Source organism: Corvus brachyrhynchos, unplaced genomic scaffold (genome assembly GCF_000691975.1).
Source record: "Corvus brachyrhynchos isolate BGI_N302 unplaced genomic scaffold, ASM69197v1 scaffold1333, whole genome shotgun sequence".
NCBI classification, from domain to species: Eukaryota; Metazoa; Chordata; class Aves; order Passeriformes; family Corvidae; genus Corvus; species Corvus brachyrhynchos.
The window spans coordinates 308023-319457 of NW_008237395.1; the positions used below are offsets into that span (position 1 = coordinate 308023).

At 38.0% G+C, this 11435-nt stretch overlaps 1 long non-coding RNA gene across 18 annotated transcripts in view; it reads left to right on the forward strand.

Moving 5' to 3' along the window:
* The window catches only part of LOC108445845, a 100457-nt gene that overhangs the window by 12978 nt on the left and 76044 nt on the right, over positions 1-11435 (forward strand). For 17 of the 18 annotated variants that reach the window (XR_001860871.1, XR_001860863.1, XR_001860866.1 and 14 more), the window contains exons 4-6: positions 272-339; positions 2880-3005; positions 5342-5455. This is a non-coding gene — a long non-coding RNA (uncharacterized LOC108445845). Of the gene's footprint in view, positions 1-271; positions 340-2879; positions 3006-5288; positions 5456-11435 lie in introns of all 18 variants that reach the window. The other variant, XR_001860859.1, reaches the window with a different exon arrangement.

Sequence of the window (11435 nt, forward strand, 5' to 3'; positions counted from 1 at the left end):
GGAATTAATTTCAATTTATCTGTAAAATAAGGACTTGAGTAAGATGTTGGTTTCAAAGCCACAGGCTGTGGTGACAGCATTAATTTATGGGATTTTTTCACATGAAGTTTTCTTCTTCTTTCTTCTTTTGGTCTCTCATTAAAACATATGTGCTGTTTCTGCCTCCTTACACCTGTGCGACCACACCAGCTGCAAGACATGATCTAGTAATGACTGAATATCTGCCTGACCCTGCTGGTGCAGCTGACTTTTGCTGAATCTGCCTTTTCAGGTCACTGTTCTTTGTGCAAAAGTCAAGCAAAAGAAGAAATCAGGAGGTCTCTGACACTACCAGCGCAGGTATAATTTTAAATTGAAATTGTGAATTTTTTCACTGGCATGGCCTTGGGGTGTAGATTATCTTGGTTTTGCTTAACTGTTCCTTGTTCCACTGGATGCAAATTATTAAAACTCACATTGTTCTGAGAATATTAATTTTGCTCAGAACATCAGACTTTGCTTTTTCTTCCTTTTCTCCATTCTTTTTGGTGAAAATTTGTAGCCAGATTGGGATATGTCATTTGATATGGAATATTGAGAAATGTCACATAATTTGATCCAAAGAATTTCCTTGAGCTAAAGGTATGTAAACTTAACCAAAATATGTGAGTGAGGGATCTGCTAGGATGCTTTGTATCAGATCCAACTTGGCCCTGCTCTAAAACAGTAACCATAAAGGTGAAAAACAAGACTGCTTAGGCATCGGGAAATGAGATCTAACAGATTGAGGCTAAAAATTTTTAATGTTTACAAAACCACTGAAATTTATAAAATGGTCTTTCAGATGGCACAGCACAAATACTGTTTAGAAGCCATAATAAATTTTCTCTCCAATGAGTTTCAAATATTCGAGTCCTATATTAGCATACTTATCCCTCCATGTAAAACTGCATCCCAAAAAGTCAACCTGGTGAGACAGTTGTGAAACGTAGCTTTTTATTTCTGTTTATTATGTGATACATTATAGTAGAGTCTCAGGGAATAGTTATAAACTAATTCCTAATACTGTTTGCCTGAATTATTCATTTGCTGTGTTGCTACCATGATTTTGGGGCAAAGGTGATAATGCTTAGCTATATTTCTAGCAGTTCTTAAAAATAATTGGATTAGAAATCATGCACTGAGAACCTACTTATTATTCTTAACGGTTCAAGACTTATGTAAGTGTTTTAATCAAGCAGTAAATGATATATATCTCAGACTACTTTCTTTCCTGGGTTTTGAATTGCAATTTTGTAAGCACTTGAGCACAAGCCTTTTCATTTGGCACAACAAATTTTGGTAGCATTTTGCCTTTCTCATTCCTCACAGTAGGAAATAAACCCCAGCCGTTAATGTTAGAGGCAAGCCACACTGTGCTGTCTAAATAAATACACAGAATTAGCACATCAGTGAACTAATGCGACCAGAATTAATCTAATACACCTGCAGAATGTCTTATCCAAATCACCCCTAATTGATTGTCATTGGTGTTTGTCTGGCTTGCTAATGGAACTCCAGTTTTTAGCGATGCAAACAGTCTGGTGTGTGTTTTCATTAGAGCTGCCGTGCCTGCATTGTGCTGCACCTGCCTGCTCCCCAAATGCTTGTTAGAGCTGTCATATACTTTTATGAGGACAGGAGCAATGTTCTGGCAAGCCAACTTGACTCAAATTGTGCTGGGACATAAAACATGAAGACCCACTTGTGATTGCAAAGGCAGTAAGTCTAATTTGATTAGGGCTCTGGTGATGTGCCGGATTACGGACACCGTTTGTCATTCCTCAGGAGCGCTCCTGGAAGGATCATGTGGAGAGGAGGCGCGATTGGAGCCCACGAGCACGGCTGGCACCTTCCGTGCTCAGCAGAGGAGCAGGGAAATGCCAGGAGATCATGAGCAGTATTGGCTTTAAAATAAAAAGGAAGGGGAAAGGCAGCAAGCAGGAATTCCTGCCTTCTGAAATGAGGGAAAAATTTTCAGTGGGAGCATGATTTTCTCCTTAAGATTTATGTTACTGAGTCTCAGCGATTAAAAACAGCACAATTTCAAACGTCAAAACTCTGTTGTTGAATGACAGGGCCTTATTTTTCAAAAATATTCTAAAAAAAGCTTCTGTGGGTTGCTAAGCAACTGGGCTTGGACAAAAAGGCCAGATCCTCAGTTTATGTATTTCTAGGTGTATGCTGGAATATAATATGCCCCATTCTTCATAGCTGTGGGTCAGGGTAGTGCCTGTCAGGCAGATTTGGTGCTGTGTACAGAGAATTCAGCTGATGAAATGGTTTTACAGAGATGGCAAACATTAAATCTTCTGTCAGTGTCAGTACGATAACAAAAATATCTCCTTGTGGAAAATTGCAAGGGTTTTAAATTTTTCCATCTCAAGCATCCCGCTGGAATATGTGTTTGAAATTTTGTTTTCTGCCTTTTCGTTTTTAAGTGTCTTAGTGTATAAACATTGCTGAAAGGCTTCACTAGAAGGCTCTGAGTACTGGGAGAAGGAGCAGGGTGGGAAGAGGCCTCTTTTCCTCTTTTTTTGGTTTCTTTGTTTCTGGAAATATTCTCCCTCTCGACATCAAAATATCATTGGGATCACTACTGAAATAGCTGGAATTTCTGCTACAGGATTTCCATGAAAATATGCAAGTTTCAGAGAAATTTAGGATTTTCATAATAATATAAAATAATTTAAACCGTTAAAAATATATAATGTATTAATATATTTTTATTCATCATTTATGGTAAAAATGGACACTGCTATTTAGATTCCTGTATTTTAGAACAGCTTAGAAATGAAATGTATACAGTGAGGTCCTTTTATTCTTTTTTTTAAATGTTTTTCATGTATTTTTTTCCCTAGAAAATACTTTGACACAAGTAACTTGGCTTACAGACAACTGTTTAGAAATGCCAAAAAGAAGTGCTCACCAGATGTGGCAGCTACAAACTGGATGAAGAACTCTGTCAGTGGAGGGAATGAGAAAAGGTCTGTAGTCTTTTTCAGTATAATAACTATTTATTGTTTGGCGATTTTCCCCTAGAAGCAATATATATCATGGGATAATACACAGTGCTGATGGATTAGAGAAATAATGTGCTTTGAGAAATAAGGGTACATGAACGGAAAGATGAAAATGTGGTATTTAGTGCTTGGGAAAGCACACAATATTTGAGATAGCAGCAGATTGGTGTTGCCTCTCTAAGAGCTCTGCTCAGTCTGTTCTGTTGGCATTCATACTGTCCTGCTTCCATGAGGTCCCTTGCAAGGATCATGCTTAAAAGTTAAGGGCACAAGCAGAGTTAGGTGAAAAAAAAGCAGAAACCAGTATCATCAATACAATGTAGATACTCAGTTCATCTTCCAGTGTCTACTGGTAGAGAAACAACCTTAATTCTTCAAAAACCAAGTGAGGTCTGTTCTTATAGAATAAGAATTCTGGGGGGGTGGAGGGAGGTAGAGCTTGGGGTTTTTTGATAAATAAATTATACTGGATATTTTCAGCAGATTATTACAGTTTTTGAAGCCTTGTGAGGTGCATTTTAATTATCACTTACCATCCAGTGCATTGAATGTTTTTAAGCTTGTTCAATGCATTAAAGCAGCAAAGGTGTTAATAAATTCTTGTCACTGATTGATATTAAATGACATGTAGCAAACAGTCCATCTGTCTCTGTTCTGTCGTCCCATGCCTTCTTTCATGTTTCCATTACAGAGTCTGTAATAAATAGTCTGATCATTTTGAGTGACATTTGGGATCTTTATTGGACAAGACATTTCAAGTACATCTGTCTTCTGACTGGTTTATAGCTGACAGCTCTAACAACAGCTATTACCTTCCAGAAAGGCTGCATTCAAAGTGTTCTCCATGTTCCCCTTCCTGATTTCATCTCTGTTTTTCAGAGTGCCTGTTGCTGACATTTGTTGATTGTATATTTTTTAAATCCAAACACTTCTTTTCCTCTATGATGATGAAGATGATTTTATCACTGTTATGCTGAGTCCAGCTGTATCTGCCGCTCACTCCAAAGTTAATCATGGTCTCTTTTGTCTAATCCTGTTGCTGTCCTCTGTTAGCCTTATCAGTTTTGCCACTTTGTATCTTGGTGGGTGTAGCTTCCTCAGTGCTCAGATTTTACAACTTGTGTAAAATGCAAAGTCCCTGGAAGGCTAGAGCAGAACAACTAAAACTACCAACTCAGCAATAGTGTTGGTGTGTCTAATCCACGACCTATTACTGAGAGCCACACGATGCTCTAGCTGCTCCTATCTCAACTTGCCATGAAATTTCTGTGTGATTATTGTCCAATCTGATGGCTAAACTACAAAGTTGGTAGGAGGTTGTTGCTTTTTATCCATTCAGTTCATATTATGCAAGAAGCTGAAGACAGAAACTCTCCTTCCCTCAGGTACCCTGCTTACCATCCCACTGTTGGATTTAGCTCTTCTCTATTTTTAGTCACCCATTTTTTGGGTGGCCACAACAGTTGTCCTTGTCTTATCTCCTCATTCCCTGGTGCTGGGAGGTGGCAACTTGTGAGGAGTCATGCTGTTGAGATAAGCCTGACACACAAAATTATTTAAATTGAGAATAATCCTCTCTTGTGTGCAAACCAAGCCTTAATACTGCTGCTGAGGATGTGCTGGATTAATTTCCTCTCTCTGCATGAGCAGAGGCAGCGGCCTGTGCACAGCAAAGCCAGGGAAATGCCTCCAGCTCCAGTGCCTCGAACCAGGGCTCTGTGCTGTGCCACTCCCTCTGGGGCTTCTGCCATGTAAACCATGACATTCCGAGCTAAGAGATAATGGATACAGTGACAGGGTATCTCTTGAAATCACCTGAATGCCACGATAAATACAGCAGCACCTGAACAACTTCCTGAAGCATCCCGGCCTCCTTTCTTTCTTACTTTATTATGAAAGTTTTTTAAATATAACTGAACTTGATTTAAATTATAAACAGATTTTGCACTTAAGGTTAGCAGTAACTGTTAAAAAGATAGCCATTGTCATAAACAAACGAAACTTTATTAAAATTAGTTTTATTTTAGATATGTGGAAGTAAAAATAGTCTTCACCTGGTTCCCTTTGTTACATCAGCACATTTAGTCCACAAGTGCAGAGCAGTTATTGCTGGTGACTAAACTGTAGTATGATATATTGTGTTCTGAGGTTGTACTTCTCTACTTTAAATATTAATATTTCATTATTATAACACTTCATTTCCAACTCTTGTGGAGAACGCAGCGTCATACATTTTTAATTTTTCAGGCAGACACGTTCCGTGCACACAGGAGTTTTAATGGCGTGTTTCCCTGTTCCAGAGGAACCCCGGCCTGGAGGATTGGGTGGCTCAAGGGGCCAAGCAGAGCTTTCCACTTGATCCCAGCTCTGCTGGAAGCCGTCGCTGCCTCAGGCTGGCAGAGCCGTGACTCCAGGTCAGTGTAAGCAAACAATATATTTTCTGGTCTCTCCCCTCACACACAGTCGTGTCATATACACACTTAGGTGGGTATAAAGTGACTTGCAGTGGCACCAATAGCATTTTGTAGCTGTTGTTGTTCTAAAACGTGAACCATCTTCAGTCAGAACAACGCATTTCTTTAAAAATGCGGCCGTGGGCCATGGAGATTTCTCACAGTGGCTCACCACTTTATGGAATAAACACGTCAGCAGAATTGTGAGGCTCCTACTGCATTGTATAAGAGGCTTTGACTACCTTAAGTGTGTGCAGGCACCTCCGTGAGATTGTGACAGCATTAAAAGAAAAATCAGGCCAAAATGTCTGTGGCCCACCTCAAAATGGATGACAGAAAGTGCTGTAAGTTTTCGGCTTTAATCGCAACGTGTCCCTTTTACCCTCTCCCTCAAAAGACAAGACACATGGTGAGAAGTCAAAATATAAGCCTAATTAAATAAAATATAAAATAGGGCTGAATCAAGTTACACTTTAAATCCAAGGAGCTCTGGTTCAAGGTCACATCATTTACTCAATTTTAGCCATAAATCTCCAGATCAATAACAGAGGTTGAAGCCGATAAGAAATATTTGATCTTTGGCAAACACCTCTATCTGTTTTGTATAGACCTTGAAAACACGAAATCCCACCTCTGTGTGTTCGCAGTCACATGTGCCTACAGTTTTTACCCATGGAAGGAACAGAAATGTTGTTTATGTTGGGCAAAATGTAAAAGATGCAATGAACATATATGCCAAAGTACTCCGTTACTCAAAATTCTGTCTTTATTTGTGTGCTTTTACAACTCACAGCTAGGATTTAGAATATATATATACACAAAGATGTTTTTAAACAGAAATGTATATACTTGTATTTTAAAGTATATACAAAAAGAAACTAATCAAGATGGTTGACATTGGTGAATTAAGGGCAACATATCATTTCTTTTGCTGCTGTTCTGTGTTCCTCAGAAGTGATTTATCTCTTTGGCTGCTAAGTTCAAAACTTAAAGTATTTTAATTGAGGATGACTCAGAGAGAGTGGTTTTAGTTATTACTTTCCATTCCACTGAAGGAAAAGATAAGGCTTAATAATTTTTTTCCTAGTTTTCTTTATTTTTTGTTTCACTAAATTAAAACACAAACCTTCACTAAAATTATTTTGCAATCTAGCATGTTACTGTTTTTGGTCTGACTGAAATGTTCTACCAAAAAAAAAAAAAAAGTTGAAGAAATAAAGTGGCCAACTTCCCAAAGTTTTGCAGGAGCCAATTGCTATTGCTGTCACTCTTGAGCTAAGAACTTCAGGATACTGATGTACGTTCAGTGGATATTAAAGTTGGGAAGAAGAAGTAAAAATGCTCCAATGTGATGCCTGAGAATACCACAGGTCTGAGGTGTCAGACTTCAGAGTCTTTCACCTACTTCAGAGTCAGGTGAAAGAAAGATGGCAGGTGGAAATACAGGCTGAGAGCTGCAGTTCAGGTTTCTGATGGGTTGGGCATTGAGTGCTTTGATCACAGAGCAGAATGACAAGTAGCAGCCACAGCATTGCAGTTTTCACCTTTGCCTTTGGAAGTTTTTCAGAACAAAAAGGATTGAGGAATTAGTCCTGACTTAGCAAATTGTATTATAATGATAGATGTAAATAAGAATCACAATAAAGCTGTAGAGCAGCCACTTCAAGTGGAGAAAACACTTGGATGAGTAAATCAGAAATATCAGCAAAAACTCAGAGGTGGAAATGGGAGGAGGGGACATGACCCCCATGAGGACTTGCTTTTAATTTCTGGCTTTGGTGGTATGGGGGTATGGCCCTGTCCCTGGAAGAGTGTTCAGCACTGCAGGAAGAGACCATTCAGGCATCATGTCCTGAAATTTAGACACAGTAAAGGTAAATTCAGACAAGAGAAGATTAGGACTGGGAAATACAAAGTAAAGTGTACAAAGTAAGCATGTTTATCCCTTCCTAAAGCTTCCAGGGGAAGAGAAAAGAAAGCAACATTATACCAATCATAAACTGGTTTTTTATTTCCATGAAAGTATGGAAAATTGCAAAGAAGTCCTCTGTAGACTAACGCAAAAAGTGTGTTGCCTATTCATGTGTGACTCTCACCTTTTATATCTTCGAGAATCTGGACGTTAGGAATTCATTTTTGGCATCTTTAGTGAGACTACTTTCAGGCCAATGAAGCCTCACTGAGTTCAGCTTGAGAAAAACAACCTTCTGGTGTGGCATGAGCGAGAAAAGCAGCTACTTAGGATCTTAGTGTCCCAAGGAGGAAAGCCGTAAAGACTCTGGCTCTCATCTATCATGTCCAAGCAGGCAGGACTCACTCTGGGCACGGATGCCTGTTTAATAGCTTGGGAAGTGGCATTAACACAGGTGCAAAGTGGGCAGGAATGTGGAATTGCTTGTTACTGCAAAGCCTTGGCAGTACCATGTAAAATGTGCTGCTACCTCTATCCACCCCGGATGGTACCACATTTGTGTGGGCAACAGCAGGAGCCACCATACCCTCACACATATCCCATTAATTTTTAAAGTGGGAAGGCAATTAACCGATTCAGTGGGAAAGCCAAAAATCATTTTCTGTAAGCAACTTACTGCTTAGGAACTTGGAACAACAAAGGTCATGAATGCATTCCCTCATTTATGATACCTTCACCCCTCAGTAGTGCAGGATCTTCAGAGTCTCTCAAGGTCCTACTGAACATCATTGTGCGAGGCTCTGAGAGCGAGCTGATGAACTGAAAAAGAAACAGAAATAGAGAAAATTTTGATTCTTAGAACTGATTGGCTATCAGAAGAAACTCAATTTAGGCAATGCTTTGGAAAAAAAAGAGCCCCTCTTCTGAAAAGCAGTTAGAAATTAAGGTAAACTGTCTTTCACTATGATCACACAGGTATCTAAAGGGAAAAAGCCAGAGCACATCAAATGCAATTTGCAGCACATCCTGGGTACAGCTTGTTCTGCCATCCACTGCAATCAATAAGAGACTTTCACTGATGTTAATGGCTTGGGATCGAGGCCTCAAAGTGAACAGCTCTATCCTGATGATGCAGTTGTGCACTGTTTCTCCAAGCCTGGCAGATATTTTGAGGTGAAACAGAAAAAGGTAGCAAACAACTGATTTGCAAAAACAGTAGAACGGCAGAAATCAGTTTGGAAAGCTGTAGCTTCTTTGAGATTGTTATTTGATCATGGAAGATCGATTTGAAAATATGTATTTCTCAAGTCTAAAAACTATGTTTGTGATAAGTATGTTATGCCATGAGTCATGCAGGACTTTGTGTAGGTGGATTAGAATCAATACTTAAAGGAATTCAGTGACATAAACCCATCTACTTGCCTTACAAAATTCTTGCAAAAATTTATGTTGGATAAAAAGCACCCGTTTTTTCTAACTAATGTTTAAAATTTTGACCTAAGTATTTGGTACAAACCCATGATTCTCTCGAGCAAATAATAATAATTAAAAAGGTGGATAATGCCCTGTTTACTTAAAATTTCTCAAGAGGGATATGGACATGTTTGTGAAATATTCTTTCCCACTATCTACAACCTCAGCTTTTTCTGGCATGTCCTGAGTTACACATCTTGAACACTCTCAAAATTGACATATCAGTTAAGTTACTACAAGCAAAGATTTCTTTGGAAACAGTTTTTTACAGAGACCTTTGTGACTGTCTTCAAAGATAAGAATGGCAAAATTATTTTTAGCCTAATATAAGAAGAAGGAAATAAACCCACAATATTTGGGGTTTTTTTCCTTTAGGAAAACATGCACGTCACTCAGTTACTGACCAGCCAAGTGCTGAGCTGTTGTAAAGGGTCCAGAATGCCAGAGCTTCAGCAGTGGCTGCGGAAGGAGAAGGACCTGTCAATAAAGAAATACTCCTACAGCTTCTATTAAACGTCTCTTTTCACTGCTAAGCACCTGTTTTATGTAAGCTCATGAAAAATTTCAGTCGTGACTTACCTGTGTGTCTGTTCTTTGTCATTCACTTGAAGTTCATGGGAAGCAATCATTGAGGAAAGAAGCTATCAAAGTATTTATGAAAAATGGAGCCTAGTGCTTGTCAGATGCCATTTCAGAACCCTTGGAGGCACCAGTGAGAGGGCACACTGTGCAGGCTTCTCGAAGAAGGTGCTTATGCTGATGCCAAATGGTTTAGCTGATTGTGGAGCTCCCCAAATAAATCAAATTCATCTCAGTGCATCTCTTGCTGGTTGCTCAGCAGATTCTTTCTCTTGCTCTGGGTGCATATTTTAGAGATCTGTGGGCTAACAATTTGCTTTCTGGCAATACAGCAACAGTAGACAGTAGCAATATCAAAACTTTGTAGGAATTGTATGTTCTAATGTCTAATTACACTTTCCTTGGTTTGTCGCTCTCTAAATTCAGTTACTCCTTACAAAGGGACAGGAGCAGGATATAGAACTTAAAAGAATTGTATTGTTTCCGTCTTTGAATGTTCATCAGTAACTTCTGAAACTTTGTTTTCTTTTCACAACAGGAAAAGTAGTAAGCACTGAAATAAAACTTATTTAGTGGGTTGTGAAATAAAGCAGCCTAACACACTCCAGTTGAATAATGGGTTATCATGGACTATATAATATTTTTTAAGATGCTTCCATTTCTACATACTCAATTCAGAGTAATTTAGGACTTCCTTTACAGAAGTTATGTCTTTAATATTGATATTGATCTTAAAATCAGTGTCAAAAACTATGTCAGTCAAAAACCATAGATCCTTTATAAAAATTTTCCAGTATTCATGTCAGTTTCTGTTTTTTTAAAGAAGTTTTTTAGCAAAACTTCAGTAAGTCTCTCAACAGCTGAAACACATACAGGACTCAGAAGGGTAATTTTATTTATTGTCTTTTCTGTGTGTGTGAAGAATATTTGTACTGATGACTGTTTTGTCAGTAATCATTTGCAAATGCTCACAGAATATTTTAGATAGCTCTGTGATTTCTGCTTTTGCTATATCAGTAGCTTTTTGTTTTAAGTGGCTGTTAATTTATATGCTGACATTTGTAAAAACTGGAAAACTGGTGACTTTCATATACTTTTTGTGAACTACTGAGTTTGCCTAAATGTTATCCCTTGGAAAACTGTAATGTCAATATTAATTATAAAACACAACCAAACCCAGAATGTTTTAACCAAATTTAAAGCTTCTGGTGTAGAGCTACTGGAATGGTTCTCCATTGTGCTGTTACTGTAAAACATCGATAATATAAAAATCTTAAAATTGACACTATAAAACTCTAAAACATTGATAAGGATTTAGGTACATATGTATTTATACTCTCATATGTCTGTGTACACAGTTTGTTTTTGCTTTACATTTAGTGAAATACCCAAATTGTACAATATAATTGGCCAAGTAAATACTAAATACAGCCTATAAAAATTATTTCTTTCAGAAATTTGCCTGATATTGTAGAAATCCATGCTAGTAAAATGTATTCACCGTGAGGCTGTAATCTGTTCTCAGTGATATGCCCTCAGTACCTCAAGGAATGAGTATTTTTATCACTGATGATATGTTTTTTTCACTGATTAGTGGAGATTTGATGTTACCATAAGTATCAAAATAACATCTTGATGCACTCTGTTATAAATATCTATATTTCAGAAATAGAAAATATTGACAAGATTAAGGATTAAAAAGTGAATAAACACCTTTTGTGCAGCTAGATATGAGCTGAAATGCTTTTAGTATTTGCTGTTCAACACCACAACAGCTGCTTGCAAATCCACGATGTGCTTGAAAGAGTTCCTGGTCAGAACTTTTCATTGGAGCACTTTGTGGTTTCTTCCTTATGTTTATATCAATCCTTGGCAGTTTTGAAAGTATTCTTTGGCTTTCTACCATTCTTGTGTCTGGTGACTTCTTAGAATATTCTTATTCCTCTGCTAAATCAGTCTGTAGCTGAAAAATACAAA